At 41.8% G+C, this 19066-nt stretch overlaps 1 protein-coding gene across 1 annotated transcript in view; it reads right to left on the bottom strand.

Moving 5' to 3' along the window:
* Positions 1-17458, bottom strand: part of LOC126470198 (uncharacterized) — a 269851-nt gene extending 252393 nt beyond the window's left edge. The window contains exon 1 of the mRNA XM_050097869.1: positions 17309-17458. The gene's annotated coding sequence lies outside the window, so the exon portion shown is untranslated. The remainder of the gene's footprint in view (positions 1-17308) is intronic.
* Between the last annotated feature and the right edge of the window lie 1608 nt (positions 17459-19066).

Here is a 19066-nt window from a genome sequence, read left to right as displayed (position 1 = left end):
TAGTAGACGTCTACTGTAGGGCTTTGTCTTAAAACTGTCAAAAAATAGTAGACGGCTACTACTTTTAAATAATGTATTTTAAAGGGTGATTAAGTGGATGACATGTACTACAAATATCCAACAACTCCCACATTGGCTATAGATAATGTGATTCTGCGTAGAGTATCTTCTGAAGAAGACGGTTTTGAAACCGTCGAAACCATGGTCAAGGTCTAATAAACGTGGATTTTTCAACTGGTTGGCTGTTATTTCTAACCCACTGAAGCTCTTGCATGCACAGTTGCTGAAGTGCCGCCATGTTCAGAAGCTTGAAGACATATCTCCAAAGAATGTAGTATGGGATCAGGCACCTGAAAAATATGACTTTAGAAGTGATGAAAGAGACCATTAAAAATTTACTAGATTATTGTTACGAGATTTCTAACAATTACACGCGATGATCTAGACAAAAGGAAGAAAAATAGACACCCAGTTTCGAAAAGCAATTACTATGAGAGAGACTTTCACAATTACTTAGATTTACAGCCTCACGAGACACTTTTACAAGCTTGCAATACTTTATCTGCATCTCCAGAATGTATAAAAATTTGTGTTTGAGGTCTATGATTTCATCTACGAGACCCTGAAAGAACATTTAAGCAAAATCTACATAGAATTCGAATTTTTTTGGACTTTTACACCGATTATTTACACAAGAATCCAGATATGTCTTTAAGGGTTTCGAATACAAGATTTGCGTTTCCATTATTTTAGGGCATATAATACGTAGCAGAAGCACGACGTAAAATTGTTACTGGAGAGCCTTTAACGCTGTCAGAAACTTCAGGAACGTGTGCTATTTTCAGTGATCTAATTTTACAAATATTTTCCCAGATCAGCATCGAAAATTACATTATTAATCGGATGCCTCACTTGTGCTAATATACACATATATTTTCTCAGCTCATTGGCAATATGTTGGCCATATGAAAAACTGCGGTCTATAGGCGCCGTTGCACTATTTCATGGTCTCAAATGTCTGCTTGCACTAGCATTGTCTGATTTTGTTGTGTGCCTGCAGCGGTGGCTGATTTACTCTCTCTTCAGCTACCTTTTCGATGGCGCTTTTTCTGGTGACCTATGAGCAGTTATTACTTCAATAGCGGTATGTTAAGTCTGTTCCTCCAACAATATACTTTGGTCGTTGTGTGAAGTTTCACAAGCCTGAAAAATTTTTTTTACTTGTTCGAAGTTCAGACCATGAATGACTACTGCAAAAAGTGGTATTTTCCACATTCTACGTATATGTTATTGACAGAAAATACATCATGTTACATGCACTCACTCAGACAGGACATTATGAGTAGAAGCGTTTTTCAGCATCTTATTTGTTCTTGTGGATGTGGATTACAATTTTCTGTATATAGATGTTGGCTGTCAGGGCAGCATATCTGATACAGATGTCTTCAGAAATGAAACCATTTGAAGGAAACGCTGGTAAAGGCTCTATGGAAAGGCTTCAGTAACAGATTTTGAAGAACAAGTAGAGTGGTGGAAAACGCTTCTCGTGTTCCAAGTTCTGTGGTTCGATTTTAAGAAAACCGAAGTTATTGAAACCTGAAAAACAAAGGCTTATGGCTACATTATCTTTAAAAGAAAGACTCCCCATCGCACTCCCCTCAGATTTCGTGGCAAGCTGGCCCAGTGGACAGCCCGTCAAAAACTTAACACAGATCAAGCACGAAAACACTAAGGTGTACTCAGCTGTGAAAAAAGAAGCAAAACAAACAGTGAATGGTCCAAGCCCAGGATCTGTAAGATCGAGCTTACTAGATGAACCTGGGCGTCGTGGTTGTGTGATCTCGGACTGCGAAGGAGCGTTTTCAAAGCTCCCTCGTGCCTCTTTTTTTCACAACACTGAAATTTTCGTCCGGTCAATGGCGTGTCTGTTCGCCTTCTGCAGTTTTGGCAGTCTTGCCACAAGTTAAAAAAAAAAGAAAAGAAATGTTGTACTTGGGTAGAACAGGAGATACGTACGTGTGAAGGTTCCTTCTTTACACCTGGATGTTGCAAACGGTCATTACACCACGACACAGAAATCTTAATACAACGAACAGACAGTTCATAACTCTGCGAAGAAAAAAAAAAATAATGTGGGGCACGAGGGAGATTTGAACACAGTCCAACACCGTGACCACGCAACCATGACAGCGTGGTTCTCGCAATTATCTCGATGTTTCACATCTTGAGTTTGGACCATTCACTGTTTCTATTTTGCTTCTTTTCTCACATTTCGGTACACCTTGTTTTCATGATTGATCTGTGTAAGTTTTTGACAGACTATCTATTGGGCCATCTTACCACTAAATCTCACGTGGTTGCGTTGGGGATTTTCCCTTGTTAGGCCTACAAACTTTTCGAGAAGACAACCAAATTCACGGGCACTTTACACTTCTGTAGGTAGTCTCGATAGGAAAATCGATGGTTTAGTAGTTCCCGGTCGATGGAAAAACGAATGTGAGGGATCTTTATTCAGGTCATTGAGAATACTGCGCTAATAGCGGGCAACAATGACAAGCAAAGCCGTTGGCGCCTCGCAAGACAAACGGCATAATTCTTTAGCAGTACAATTATAACCCAAATATTATGAAAGTGTTTTCTTTGCATTCCCACTCCTCTTCCTTTTCTGTTAGTCACATTAAAACTAACGTAATGAGAAATACGCTCGCCTTACAGTGTATTCACAGTCTAGTGCGGTTGCTTTTGTCTGCCATAAACTCATGGAAAGTAAGCCACCTTCAGACATAACCAGTTTCTCAGTAGCTATTAATTTGTGTGGCCATGGTATCTGTAGTTGCTGTATAAATGTATGGTTCCACCTTTAAACATTAAACACAAATTTTCTTCTCCACAAAAGTTTCGTTCTAATGAAATATCGTCAGTGCTACGCACATTACGTGTATTTTATGATCTTCTTAAGACTTCCAGTTTCGTAAGTAAGAGATTTTTCCATCTAAAAACATATGCAATCTGCAGGCAACTTTCGATGTTTTTCCAAAAACGAGACCTTATGGTGAAAATCTGCATCTAGCAATTGCACTGACAGGTAACACATTGTCTGTGTTCTAAGTGCAACCTCAGGACTATGTAACTACAAATAATTCATACCCAGAAGCTGCTGTGTGACGTTTCTTCATTCAAGACTGCTCTCTTCTATAGGAAGCTAGTAAAGATGTTTTCTATAGCATGTTCATTTCCTCTTTTTGTCCTTCCATGCGCCTCCACGTGTATCTTTGCTGTGGTGGGCTCTGCTTCTCGGGCCCCACAACACGTCTTTTGTCCAGCTCTATCAGGGCAAGACACGTCTTGCTGCTTATTTCTGCAGCGCATAAAAAGTAGAACTACCGTCTCGAGTGGACGAGCAGAGCACACTGGTATCTCGGTAGCTACGCGATCAGCGCGGCGGATTGCTAAGCGAAAGGGCCCGGGATCGGTTCCCGGCCGGGTGATAGATTTTCTCACCCCAGGGGCTGGGTGTTGTGTTGTCCTTACTTTCGTACCGTCATACTTGACATTGCTCTTGAGATAGCTGAGTGGCCACGGCTCGAAAGCCAATAAATAAAACACCAGAATCTCTGCCGCGGAAGCGATGCGCCGCAAGTTCGACCGCGGCGACCGCCACATGCTGCAACACCACAGCAGGACAGACCGCGCTCAGTAGGTATGTGCTCCCAGCTGCGAGTCCGCGATCAGTCGGGCCCGTGTAATGAGCAGTATCTCCGGTTTCACGCGGCCAGCGCTGCGATGGTCGTAACTGCCTGACAGCACGCTTTCCCGGCTCTCCCCCACAGCTTTCCTCTCTAGCGATGGACACCGACAAGCTTTACGAACACAGTCCTCTCGGCGTGGAATATATCTCCATTATCTGCATCTGCTTTCCACAAGTCAAAGTACAGTATGTGGCAGAGGCTACATAGCGTGTCTGTATCGTATTTCCAACTCCGTATTCCTGTCGTGGATCGTGTGCGGTAATGAAGACTGTCGACAGGTCTCCATTTAACTCTGAAGGGCTCTGAATTTCCCGTCATGCTCTGTTCTTCCACGAGACGAAGAAAGATAGCGGCGCCCAGGCAGATACAGTGTTCCCTGGGTTCCGGAAAGCGTTTGATACAGTTCCGCACTGCCGCCTAACGAAGAAAGTACGAGGGTACGTAATATCAGACCCGCTGTGTGACTGGACTGAAGAGTTTCTAGCAAAAAGAACACTAATGTCATTCTGAACGGAGAGAAACCTTCAAACGTAATAGTAACTTCGGACCTACCCAAAGGGGGTGTTACAGGAGCATTACTTTTCACAAAACACGTAAATAACCTAGTGTATAACGTCGGAACTCGTATGAGGCTTTTCGCGGATGATGCTGTTGCATATAGAGAAGTCGTAAAGCTAGAATACTGCAGTTAAGTGCAGGAAGAAGTTCGACCTTTGGAACAGGGATTCGCAGCTGACCCGCAACGTAAATTGAACGTATCCCGCATAAACAGGATAACAGATCCATTATTATACGATTATATGGCTGCAGAACAATCACTGGAAGCAGTCATATCCATATAATATGTAAGCGTATGCGTAAGTAGCGATTTGAAGCCGGCCGAGGTGGCCGAGCGGTTCCAGTCGCTACAGTCTGGAACAGCGCGCCCGTACGATCGCAGGTTCGAATCCTGCCTCGGGCATAGAAGTGTGTCATGTCCTTAGGTTAGTTAGGTTTAACTAGTTCTAAGTTCTAGGGGACTAATGAACTCAGATGTTAAGTCTGATAGTGCTCAGAGCCATTTGAGCAATTTTAAGTTGAAAGACCACATAAAACTACTCGCAGGTAAGGCAGATGCCAGATTTATGTAAATTTTTTTTTAAATTACCACTACCAGTCACAAACTTTGTTAACTATTGTATTATTTGTTTATTTTGCTACATGTTTCGAGGGAATACCTCATCTTCAGGCTAAATGGCATTAGAAAAACAATTTCACGGTAAGATTATACTGATGTTACATAGTATTTTCATACATGTTGTGGTTATCCTGTGGAAAAAGAGGAAACTTAGTAAGAGGCGATATCACTTTGGAAGCTGGACTGATGTTTGCATGAAAATGTTTTATAACAGTCACTCACTATGTTCTTGTGGCGTGGCAGTCTCGTTGCGATAAGCTGCGGTGTTTATTTCCGTGCCTCTCTTGGAAATACCGCAGCTCATCGCAACGAGACTGCCACGCGACAACAAAGTGACTTACAAAACATTTTTATGCAAACATCAGTCCAGCTTCCAAAGTGACATCGCCTTTAATTTCCCTATTCTTCCAGAGGATAACCACAGCATTTATGAAAAGACTATGTAACATCAGTATAATCTTACCGTGAAATTGTTTTTGTGATGCCATGTAGCCTGAAGATGAGGTATTTCCTCGAAACATGTAGCAAAATAAATAATACAATTGTTAACAAGTTCGTGACTGATAGCGGTAACTTTAAAAAAAATACATATTTCTTGAGACAGTCACGATCGAAAAATAGTCGAAATGACTTCAAATTCTTAGATGCCACATTTATTAGGAAATTTAGTCCACATACAAAGAAGGTTGCTTGTAAAACCTTCGTTTGACCAGTACTTTAGTATTTGCTCGTCAGTCAGATCTGTACTAGATAGTATTGACTGAGGAACTGAAGTTCCAAGAAAGAGCAGTGTGTTTCGTTACAGGTTCATCTAGTAAGCGCGGAAGCGTTAACGATATGCCCAGCCAACACCAGTGGCAGACGCTGCAGGGGCGTTCTGCATCAGGATGTGGTTTACTGTTCAAATTCCGGGAGCTTAATTTCCTACAACAATCAACCAATATATTTCTTCTTCCTGCGTTTATCTCGCGAGAAGATCATGAAGGTAACACGGAAGTTTACCAGCAACCGTTCTTCCCCCGATCCATTCACGACTAATAGTGAAAGAGGGAAGCGACTGGTTCACGAAGTACCCTCCGCCACATACCATAAGGTGGCTACCGGAGTATAAACATACATTCACGAAATATATATAGACAGAAAAAATTAAAGGAGTAGGACAGTGTGTGTGGTTCGATGTAATGTTCCTTCGGACAGACTGTACTACTGAATTTAATGCCAAAAACGGCAATCTGGAGAGCAAAAACAATGTCTCTCTGTGCGGGAATCATTAGATTCGCATGCAAGAACCACGGGGAGTGGACATCAGCACATACGGCAGTTTGGGACTGGCCGTGAGTCGTGCACGGGCAGCCAAAGTGGTTAAGGCAACCGCTCGCGTAAAGCAGGAAATCCGGATTCGACTCCCGATCCGGCAGAAATTTACATGTTGTTGTTGATGTTTTCAGTCCTGAGACTGGTTTGATGCAGCTCTCCATGCTACTCTATCCTGTGCAAGCTGCTTCATCTCCGAGTACCTACTGCAGCCTACATCCTTCTGCATCTGCTAAGTGTATTCATCTCTTGGTCTCCCTCTACGATTTTTACCCTCCACGCTGCCCACCAATACTAAAGTGGTGATCCCTTGATGCCTCAGAATGTCCTACCAACCGATCCCTTCTTCAAGTCAAGTTGTGCCACAAGCTCCTCTTCTCCCCAATCCTATTCAACACCTCATTAGTTATGATCTACCCATCTAACCTTCAGCATTCTTCTGTAGCACCACATTTCGGAAGCTTCTATTCGCTTCTTGTCCAAACCAGTTATCGTTCACGTTCCACTTCCATACATGGCTACACTCCATACAAATACTTTCAGAAACGACTTCCTGACACTTAAATCTACACTAGATGTTAACAAATTTCTCCTCTTCAGAAACGCTTTCCTTGCCATTGCCAGTCTACATTTTATATCCTCTCTACTTCGACCATCAGTTATTTTGCCCCCAAATAGCAAAACTCCTTTACTACTTTAAGTGTCATTTCCTAATCTAATTCCCTCAGCATCACCCGATTTAATTCGACTACATTCCATTATCCTCGTTTTGCTTTTGTTGATGTTCATCTTATACCCTCCCTTCAAGACACCATCCATTCCGTTCAACTGCTCTTCCAAGTCCTTTGCTCTGTCTGACAGAATTACAATGTCATCGGCGAACCTCAACGTTTTTATTTCTTCTCCATGATTTTTAATACCTACTCCGAATTTTTCTTTTGTTTCCTTTACTGCTTGCAATACAGATTGAATAACATCTGGGAGAGGCTACAACCCTGTCTCACTCCCTTCCCAACCACTGCTTCCCTTTCATACCCCTCGATTCTTATAACTGCCATCTGGTTTCCGTACAAATTGTAAATAGCCTTCCGCTCCCTGTATTTTACCCCTGCCACCTTCAGAATTTGAAAGAGTATTCCAGTCAACATTGTCAAAAGCTTTCTCTAAATCTACAAATGCTATAAACTTAGGTTTGCCTTTTCTTAATCTAGCTTCTAAGAGAAGTCGTAGGGTCAGTATTGCCTCAAGCGTCCCAATATTTCTATGGAATCCAAACTGATCCTTCCCGAGGTAGGCTTCTACCAGTTTTTCCATTCGCCTGTAAAGAACTCGCGTTGGTATTTTGCAGCCGTGACTTATTAAACTGATAGCTCAGTAATTTTCACATCTATCACAACTGAAATTTTCGTATGTTACTAATATGTCGTATACTCCGCGCACAGTCGTGTTCGCAATTTGCGAATACATTTCAGAAAGAAAGAATTATCTCGTCTCTGAGCGTCCGTATCTGAACTGTAATAGTCAGCCTTCTATGACGCATGCCATCTACCTTTTAGCGTCTTCGAGTCCACTTATTGACTATTTCTGTGTTGCTCTCGCGTTGAGCAAAAGTAGTTAAATCACGTCTCTTCACAAACTCATTACTCCTCTCTTTTAACTCCATTAGAGACCGGATTATAAGCATTTGCATATTTGGCTCCTTTTCACCGGTTATGGCATATTTTAACTAAAAACTAGTGACGATGCATATTTTCGCTCTATGTTTACAACATTTTAAAAATTTAGACGGGCAGTCTCTAGCTCGATCTATTTTTGTGTGTCACGGATTGACCGCGACCTAGAACTGCGTGCAATCGCTAACAGAGAGGCCACTACCTAGCGAAATCATTATAGAAGAGGAACAGACAGACAGAGTCAATGCTCCTATGCCCGCGCCCCTGGTTAATCCCCTCCGCTGTCTTACAGTACGCGTCGGCAACAAACTACGCAAGCTTTTAGTCGCACGTCCATTGTTTCACTTTATCTTTCTATTTACTTATACACAACTGAACGTGTGTACGACGTGTAGTGTGTAACGTGTTGTGCGCCATGCCGCCCGAAAAAAGAAACGTTTCGTGGATAGGTGACCATCCTGGAACATTTACACGTTTTATATTGTCGAGTTTGCGAGAAAAACGTTTAGTCCAAAAAACAGTTTCAAATAGATCAGCATGTCAAGAAAAGTCTTCATATCGGAGGAGTGCACAAGAAAGGACCACGACAACTCCTGACAACAGCAAGTTGCAGTAGCAGGGATTTGTCGAAAGGTAACCAAAAAAATCTGACATGTATGTGTAAAGCACTCATTGCAAGCAATATTCCTCTTCACAAACTTACAAACCCTATCCTCAAAGGCTTCCTGCACAAATATTGCTTAGATCAAAATATACCAGATGAATCAATATTGCGTAAAAATTACATACCGACAATTTACGTAAATGTTCTGGAAGAAATACGCAATGAACTCAAGGACTGCATTATCGGAACACCTGTGGCCTTTACATTGCAAATTTAATTGTTGGTGCCTTAAAAGAAGAACCTTCTTCCTATTTAGTGGCCTGCAAACAACTTGAAAAAGTATATCATTCTACGATCGCCAGATTTGTGAATGAGGGTATTAGAAAAATATTGCCAGAATCTTCTGCAAGATGAACGGGTGTTTGTGTTTTTTTTTTCAGATGCTGCTCCCTATATGATCAAAGCAGGAAAAGCCCTCCGGGTATTTTATCCCAATTTGATTCATGTGACGTCCTTTGCTCATGGAATGCATCGCCTTCCTGAAGTACGTTCCACGTTTGTGAATGTAAATAAACTGATTTCATTCACAAAGAAAGTGTTTCTAAAGGCTCCTGTTCAAGACTTACAGAGAAAAACCGCTAAATGCGCCTTTACCTCCCGAACCAGTGGTAACTTTGCGGTACGTGGGTCGAAGCTGTGTTATTTTACAATGAACATTTCGAGGCCATTAGAGGGGTAGTAAACGACTTCGATAGTGCAAAGGCTTTGGCAGTTTGCCAGTGCAGGGAAGCTTTTAATGGCCGGCCGAGGTGGCTGAGCGGTTCTAGGCGCTTCAGTCTGGAAACGCGCGACTGCTACGGTCGCAGGTTCGAATCCTGCCTCGGGCATGGATGTGTGTGATGTCCTTAGTTTACTTAGGTTTAAGTAGTTCTAAGTTCTAGGGGACTAATGACCTCAGATGTTAAGTCCCATAGTGCTCAGAGCCATTTGAACTATTTGAAGCTTTTAATGATTCCGGTATTAAATAAGACATTGCTGTGATGAACACTCATTTTTCCCATATATCTACAAATATTAAAAAGCTTGAAGCTCACGATTTGGCGTTGAATGAATCTGTTCAGTTAATGAATAAAATGACTGGTGAACTCCTCATTGCCAGAGGCATTCCCAGGAAAACTTGAAAGTTTGTAAACATTTTAAACAATAACCCAGGTTTTGAACCCTTGTGCCAAACAGTTTTATTAATGGGACAGGTGAACTTTTACCAGAAACATGAAGTGCCAACATAGCACCCAAATTCAAATGCTGCCCAGTTACCTCAGCTGATGTAGAACGGTCCTTTTCTGCTTATAAAAATGTTTCGGATGATCGAAGACACAATCGTCCTACCGAACATTTGAAACAGTACTTGGTCGTTTATGTTTACAATAGTATAAAAATGTAAAAAATTGTAAATGGTGCTTTGGTCCAATAGTATTAATTGAAAGTTAATGCAGTTCAAAACAATCATGATTGTATGTTTTTTAAATAAAATATTACCGAGTTTTTGAGTGTGCCCCTCTGCGTGCGATATATCTCGAAGTTGGTCCTGTAGCTGCGACTCACTCGCATCGCATCCGCTTGTTACCGACAACAATAACAAAGAATTCTTTAAACACCGTATGCCTCCCCATTTTGCAAAATTTTAAAAAATAATCCCAGAAAGACCCCCTTCCTACCCTCTACCAGAAAGTATTCAAAAAATGAGAGTTCCGATTTTTCGCGTGGCCGGCGCTCTTCCTCGTAACTGATATGCACAGGTTCGACTTTCAGATATAATGCACGCAGTAACCACCATGTTTTTTTATTATTTGATCTTGCACACTGCGACACTTTTCATGCTTTTTTACGTATTTTTCATGCATAGTTGCATACATATTTTAAGGTTTTTATGATGCATATAATCCGGTCTCTACTTATTAAATAATGGTCCCGCAATGACAAGACAGTATTCTGAAACATTTTGCACGAGATTTCTGTAGGCAATTATTATTCCTATGAAACCAAATCTGCTACATTCCGGTTTAAATTAGATCTGCATAATCCGTGGACAGCCTACACACATGGTATTTCACAATTCCAATTCAGTTTTCTAGGGGGTTGTAGAGGGAACTTCGTAGATAAAGCTTTGGTATGGAACCGATGTTCAGAAACGTGTCGTTTGGATAGAAATCGATTTAAAATTTCCCCTCATCAGGATAAGCACACAAACTGAGAAGAGGGCGTCATCGCCAGTCCCTACTGTAGTAACATCACGTACCATATTCGTCCAATTGCAACAATGGCTGCGAGAAACTGACACGTTCGCAAATAAGAGCGTTGACTGTGGTACTTCACAGATGGGCCGCACTCTAGCCTCTGAATGACGTCCTCCGTCACGCAAAGGAGAACCTGACGAGTACACGAAACATTACCCATGCTATGGGCTCCTGTAGAATACACGGGTCACAGCTCATTATCTCCGCTTTTTGTGATCCGTGAAGCGGGAGATTTCAAAGTAATCCGACCTTCATAGGAATTGTGAAACACACTTTATATCTCGAGAATAGTCACGGCCACATATCTGCAAGGCACGCCCTACGCTACTTCTGCTCCTAACCATCTCCACACAGAGAACGACTGAGTTCTGTTTGCTAGGAAGTCTTCATATCATTCCGATTCGCGATCTGATAATCCACCAACACGGAAGCGAATAATCCCAGAGGTAACATTCCTAAAGTCATGCAACATAGTACCCAAAAGTGTCATGTGTGTCCAATTTTCTGTGGACGCTCTCTCAGCAGTAACATTAAACTATCCCGAACGACTGAATTAGACCAGTCACCACTGAAGTTCCTAGTCTCGCGAACATACCCGGGACATTCAGAGCTTCACGGGCAGCTAAGAGCAGTAGGTGATTAATCAAATTACACTGTAAGAAATACTGCAACCAGCCACAGGAAAAGCTTACAACTGCCTAGAATTCCAGCAGACGAAAACAGCTGCGGTGTTCTCCAAGCAAAATGGTTAACATGATGATTAATCAATCTTTCGAAACTGCATCGGCTTGTCACTGTGACTTCAGAAAAATGGTGGTCCAAGTACAGGTACGGGAAACTGCAGGATCATAAGGGGCTGTGATGCTGCTGACCCCCCTCCCAGAACAGTCTCCGATAAATTTAAACATGCTTGCACAACCATGTTGCTGTTCATTCGAAATATATGTTTCTTCATAAGGACAGCTCTTCGTGAATCGACAATTCTGAAACGGCCATGTAAACTCCAATTAAATCTTGATATTCGACAGTCTGCACATTACTTCAGGCAAAATAAAGCAATGATATTAAACCTTAACTTTTACTTGTTTATTCCTCCAGGGAAGATTGGGACCTTCAGGTCCACTCTTACATTTAACCAAACATCCTGAGTAAGCTAACATTACAATGTGTTTATTGCATGGAAGGAAGACAAAATGTAGTTAACAGGTGCTAACAGTACTGACCAAAAGGAAAAGAGCAACGAATCAGGAATTTAATTTGGCAAGTGATCCTTAGACGGCCCATCCGAGAAGAGAAAAGTGTAGTATACATATGGTAATGAATTTATGGTATTTCAGAAATGTCAATCTAAGTTTGTATTAAGTAATTTACTCGTTACTTTCTTTCCTAATGCAAGTAATGATATCTAACAAATGCACAGCAGTAGTACATAAGGAATTGAGTTTTGAGACTAAATTAACTAGTCTGAAGAAAAAGAAATAATAGGGTAAGATTAGCAGAGAGAGAGAGAGAGAGAGAGAGAGAGAGAGAGAGAGAGAGAGAGAGAGAGAGAGATATTGACAGGCGCTACGAAGTTAGAAATGACCTGGGAAAACATCAGGTCGCACAGATTACGCCACCCGTACACTCGATATGTACGGAGCCAACATTACAATACCCCAATAAAATCAGAGTGTTAAGAGTCCAGTTTATGTGGTTCATATTGCTTTACTGCAGAATTCTGTAATACAAGAATTATCGCATTTTTATGGGTACTCAAAATACTGCGCCAGGAGCTAAGTACTAAATACCTGTACATGAACAAGCAAGATAAGGGCTTTATGTCTCTTCCCTACCACGACAAGGTCATTCGAGACTTATATGAAAAGCTCCATTCATACGTTATGAGAAGGGGAAATGCAGGAAGAAGAGAATTAACGTAATACGTTCTTGAGAGCGTAGTAGTCGTCAAGTACGGCCAACCATGCATAAAATAAATGTGTAAATGTGTTATCAGACTCGTCGAGTACTTAACGTGCAGCCGAGCTATGCTGCTGGGCACGGAATCTTAGCGACTACCTAGCCGACCAGAGCAGCCAGTAATCCATAATGGCCACCAACGCGAGTTCTGTTTATAGTAGGCAGTTTTCCTCCACCATTTCTACGAATTCTAGACACTTATTGCTATTTCTCCGTCGTGAAATTCAGCACTTAAGCTGTAACTGTGGAAAAGTCTAGATTTCAGATAGTGACTATAGTGGCACGGCAACAGAATTCTAACCACTTAACTGTTGCATCACGCAGGAGCTAAGCTTCTGTAAAAAGTGCTACTTCAACGAGGAGAAAGTTCACAAATTTACCACTCAGACGACCCAACACAAAAGTAATACTGTTTTATCGAATAATTCTGACGGGAAATTACCTCTTCACTAATGAGAAAATTTACACAGTACGAAAATTAAGGCCGAGCAAGGTATTTGTTCTTCAAATATGTCTACACAGAACAAACATTTCCTTGATAATTGCGAAATTATTTATCGAACTTTCTGGTTACACAGTACACATTATTAAGTGTTGCGATGAGAAACGTCAGCAGTTTCTTGTCAGAGCTATACAAAGTGAGGAAGCGCAGAAATATGGCGCTCGTGTGGGGCGTTCCAAGGCCACATTCCTCTGGAAGGAGTCCCGCTGGGCCGATGGCACCATTCACGCTCACAAAAACTGGCCAAGGGGCACAGGGAGGATTATCTGCCGGAAGGACAAGCGTCAGCTTTCCTCCAGAAACGTAGTCCTGGGCCTCATATCTTCTAACGACTCGTTTTACGAGAAACACTTCCGTTATGTAGACAAGACTTGCCTACAGATTGTGTATGTTACGAGCAATCTGTTACAGTTCTAACTAACGATCAAGAACAGGATCCAAGCCAATTCGTCCTGAGTAAACTCTCCTGTCACTGCGCTGTGTAGGTCAGGGAAATAGCTGTTTCAGTGAGTGAAGGCAATGCAATAATGTTCATAACGGTCAGGTGTCAAGCTGAACTCAAAATCCTCTTAAAGAGTTTGGCTTAGGACAGGGAATTCCATTAGGCTTCCTTTCCACGTAAAATGTAAGGTCTCAAATGGGCCGGGAAAACCGGTTCGTAGCTGTGAAGCAGACAGGGGCGAACAACCGGCCTGCAATGTGATATTGCACGGGCGAAGGATTTTCCACCAACAGTAATAGCCAATACCCGTCAACTTCCGGCGGACGTACGATTTGTAGATATTTAGCGTAACAATTCCTCGACATCTTTTCCTACTTCTTTGTGGCACCGCCCTCATTAGGCGATTTTATTGTGAGTAAATGCAAAGTAACGACCACAACAAATAAGAATAATCCGATATTATTCTATTACAAATTTAGTGGCGAACTTCTGGAGTTCACACTTCGTTTAAATATCGAGGTGTAATACTACAAAGCGATAAGACGTGTCCCGTACGTGAAATTAGTGTTAGGGAAGGTGAATATGGAACTAATTTGTTGGACGAGTTCTCGGAAAGGCACTGTGCGATTGTATAAGAAAACCGAATGCAAATTGCTAAAATTACCGACTAAGAGTACTGCTCAGGCGACCAGAGCCTTTATAAAGGGCATTGCAGCAGATTGGAAATTAATTCATAGACACACCGTTGGACTTTTAACAGCCTACATGACGAAATATGATGGGAAACCGAGGAACTGTTAGAAAGGTGACGTTTTTCTCGCGAAACTGTTGGGGAAATTTACATTATCGGCATTCGAGGCAGACAGTTCTGGAGCTTCCGTCATATCGTGCATACGTGCCGTAAGAATAAGAAATTGAGGATGCTTTGTGAGGCAGACAGACAGTGACTTCCCAGGCTCTATACGCCAACTAAACGTGCCGCATTCGTTCATACTGACGTAGGCACTCCGCCATACACTCCCACACCCACGATTCTTCATCTATCTTCTGTTCCTTCCAAAGTTCGTTTGATTCGAAATTATCCTTACCCGACTTATTTTTGTACAGTCCTCCCTTTCGCCTCTTCTCTTCAACTTAACTTTCATTCCTCCTCCTATTAAATTATCTTTGTCTCTTAAGCACAAGCATTCTAAGTCTCTTCAGTTTGTACCTTTATCGGGCTTATTTTCAATACAATGACAGTAAACAGGATGTATCAAAACTTAGTTAGGTCTTGAGGTTTTGATACGCCCTGGCAACGAATATATCCGATACAACAGCTTTATTCTCTGTCACCTGGTAGTCAACATTTTGTAGGCGGTACTATCAAATCAGTGTAATCCTTCACATTTATTATTTTCCTTCCATTAACGAGTAGACTGTGGCGACTGTATTTTAACACTAACACTTAACTACTGTTTTTGGTTGATCTACATAGTAAATCGAACTGTTATATACCCAGAGCAGCAGTTATCCGTCCGAATATTGCTTTTAGCATGAAAGAGCTTATTAGATACAACGTACAAGGCTCAACGAGAAATCAAACCATGCAGCATGTTTTATATAACAAAGCCTTTTCAGCAGCGCAAGCCACCGAGACTTTAAATGGAAGTTAAAGCTTGTGTGCAGGTCTTTGAATAATTAGGCTGGCGCTCCGTTACCTAATTCCCCTACTTCTACTCCGCTTTAAGCATAAGTCTAAAATCTCTACTCCAACCATCTTTAATCTGTAACTCTAAACATATTTCGAAGAGAACAGTTTCTACGTTCTATGTTCGTGGCCTAAATTGATTGTAAATCTACTGCGCGGAAATAGGAGATACTGATCTGAGGATTTGTGATCAATACCTGAAAAAACATCAGTCGCCAAGTATCTAGTTCTATGCTGCAGTAGCTATGGTATTCAAAGTGAAACCACCACATGAAACTAGTAAGGAAGTCAGACATCTGATCCATCGGAAGAATCTGAAGAAAATTTTATTTTCCCCCGCGAACTAGACAGCTTACAGAATCAAGCAGGGAGCGATGTTTCTTAGCAGCGCCGATTAGCATACGGAGGCATGCAGGTTTTCTTCCCTCACACTACTACCAAATTGATTAGCAAATGACAGCAGTACCTAATCACCCTTTGACACAAATCTTATGCGATTTGCGAAATCAACAGTGACTGACATGTAACCCCTGCCCCTAGGCTAACACGGAATATCAAAATTTTTGCTAAACTGAACTGCTTAAAACTAGCGAAAACCTTATGACCTTCCTTGTATCCTCCTTAGCCTAATGAATGGAAAACTTGCTGTATAATCCACCACAGAGACGAGGGACTGATCGGCCAAATCATTTAACTCGCGTAATTTGGCCATCAATTCTCGAAAGCCAAGTTAGATTTATTGCATGTCCTACGTACCAACAGAATTTTTTTCAGAGTCACGTTGATCGATTCGCCTCCTTTCAGCCCAAGCATCTTACGCATGAGAGCATCAATACCACGATAAGGTATTAAAAGTCCGTTGCTTTCAAGTTCTGTAAATTACTCAGAGCAACTTGCTACGAAAAGCATATGGACCTTTGCTTTCTGAACACAGGCCGCACGTGACAAAACTGACACACACACACACACACACACACACACACACTGGTACGGCTTTAAACATTTCTCCAGTGTTCACATCCGAAATATAGCTATTTTTTTCTGCTCTCAGAACAGAGAGCGGGGTCTGCGAAAAGCAACAGGTGAGCTCTTAACAGTGCCATCTCTCCAGTAAAACTTTCTTTTAGACAAGTAATGGTTTACAATCCGCTCACAGAATTATAAAATGCAACTCATATCAGTTTACAAAAACTGTATGAAGAATTTGCTGTTGCTAATTGGGATTACATAGATACAAAGTCTGCTCATGTATTCCACAAATGAACACAACTTTCATTAAAATAATTTGACATCGTCTACACTATAGGACGCGGGTCTGAAAGTTATAATTTCAAAAAGAAGAAAAAGAAAACACGCGGAAAAATGGCTATTTGGGTCCGTTGAGAAGTTCAAAATATTGCATGAACTTGTTGCATGAACTAAATATCGATTCGTTTAGTGAGAAGGCACCAATATTTATTATGGGATAACTGTCTAGCAAGTCGTCATCAGTATCCCATAAGTAATTGGTTCTGTCAAGCAAACTAGTTCGTCTAATTTTTTGAAACTGTTTTAATAATAATCACATTTTAAAGAAAGGGCTTTTTTTCCCTCTTATCCTACACTCACACATATAGTTCTTTATTTAAATGAAAAGAGCGCTTGATTACGCACTTAACATACTCCATTTAAACTTATCGGAACAACATACAAGCGTACAGCGATTAAAGATTAATGCAGTTTGCTGCGTTGCTGTCAGGCGCTCTAACAACAAAAAGAGAGCCCGGCAGTGATGACACACGCGCTTGGTCTATGAACTTTGGAATGCCGGCAGATGTTTGTGTGCCATGCAACGAAAAAGCGAGTAGTCTAGAGAGCGACACCAACAGCTGTGCAAGAGAATGTTTGCAGGCGACGCTAACCTGGTACGTCGGACGGATACATGGACGCTCAAGCAGCTGCTCGACACGAAATGTGGTGCTCTGGAGCGAGGATACTACAAGGATGATGCAAACACAGCGATGCAGGCGGCGGCCATCTTGGATCGCGTACAGCTGCGGTGGAGTCCAGCGGAATACTGTTAGCATGGCCGCGCTGGAGCGCTGGTGTTATGGGCCGGGACCCCCACCACCAGCCGCCTTTCCCAAGGCGACAATGCGGCGGCAGCGACGGCGGCGCCCCAACAGTAGCGGGAGGTACGCACCGCTCATACGGAAACAATTTTTACTGCCTCACTCGTGCTTTATTGAACTGCAAGTAGGTTTGAAAAAGAAAAGTTTTGACAGTAGGCGGTCATCGTCAGATGCCTACGGATCTTGCTGTTTTAAGCTACTTACATCCTCCACAAACCATTTTACAGTGCATTGTGGAGCTTCGTGCCGATAGTTTTAAGAGGGGCAAGGGTGCGCACTTACGGTTTTATATTATATATAATATTATATATAAAATGTAGACTGGCAATGGCAAGGAAAGCGTTTCTGAAGAAGAGAAATTTGTTAACATCGAGTATAGATTTAAGTGTCAGGAAGTCGTTTCTGAAAGTATTTGTATGGAGTGTAGCCATGTATGGAAGTGAAACTTGGACGATAACTGGTTTGGACAAGAAGAGAACAGAAGCTTTCGAAATGTGGTGCTACAGAAGAATGCTGAAGATTAGATGGGTAGATCATATAACTAATGAGGAGGTATTGAATAGGATTGGGGAGAAGAGAAGTTTATGGCACAACTTGACTAGAAGAAGGGACCGGTTGGTAGGACATGTTCTGAGGCATCAAGGGATCACCAATTTAGTATTGGAGGGCAGCGTGGAGGGTAAAAATCGTAGAGGGAGACCAAGAGATGAATACACTACGCAGATTCAGAAGGATGTAGGTTGCAGTAGGTACTGGGAGATGAAGAAGCTTGCACAGGATAGAGTAGCATGGAGAGCTGCATCAAACCAGTCTCAGGACTGAAAGCACAACAACAACACATTATTTATTTATTATATTTTTATGTATTATTATAATATAATATTGTTTATTATATATTATTTATACAAAAACCACTCCGTCTACAGGCCACAAGTGGCCCATCGGGACCACCCGACCGCCGTGTCATCCTCCGAGGAGGATGCGGATAGGAGGGGCATGGGGTCAGCACACCACTCTCCCGCTCGTTATGCTGGTATTCTTGACCGAAGCCGCTACTATTCGGTCGAGTAGCTCCTTAATTGGCATCACGAGGCTGAGTGCACCCCGAAAAATGGCAACAGCGCATGGCGGCCTGGATGGTCACCCATACAAGTGCCGACCAAGCCCGACAGCGCTTAACTTCGGTGATCTCACGGGAACCGGTGTAGCCACTGCGGCGAAGCCGTTGCCATATATTATTTATATATTATTTAATATTATAGGGTTTACTATTTTACTGAAGGAGACTTCACGAATTACAATTATATTTTAACTGGCATTTTAACTGACTTAATTTAAACCGTAATTCGCACTAAGTAAAAAATAATGCAAATGTGGCGTATTACCCGACCTTAGGGTAAGAGCGCATTTCTAGTGGGGTAAATTTGCTCATTGTTGTTAAATGATAAAACATATGTACCATTCAGTTCTTTTTTATTTCATTTATAGAATACATAAAAATAATTTACCTTGTCTCTCAGCATATAGCTACTTTTGATACTTTGATTT

The sequence above is a fragment of the Schistocerca serialis genome, chromosome 3 (assembly GCF_023864345.2).
Source record: "Schistocerca serialis cubense isolate TAMUIC-IGC-003099 chromosome 3, iqSchSeri2.2, whole genome shotgun sequence".
Lineage (NCBI taxonomy): Eukaryota > Metazoa > Arthropoda > Insecta > Orthoptera > Acrididae > Schistocerca > Schistocerca serialis.
Note: the sequence above shows the minus strand (reverse complement) of the source record. Positions and strands in the feature narration are given on the sequence as shown.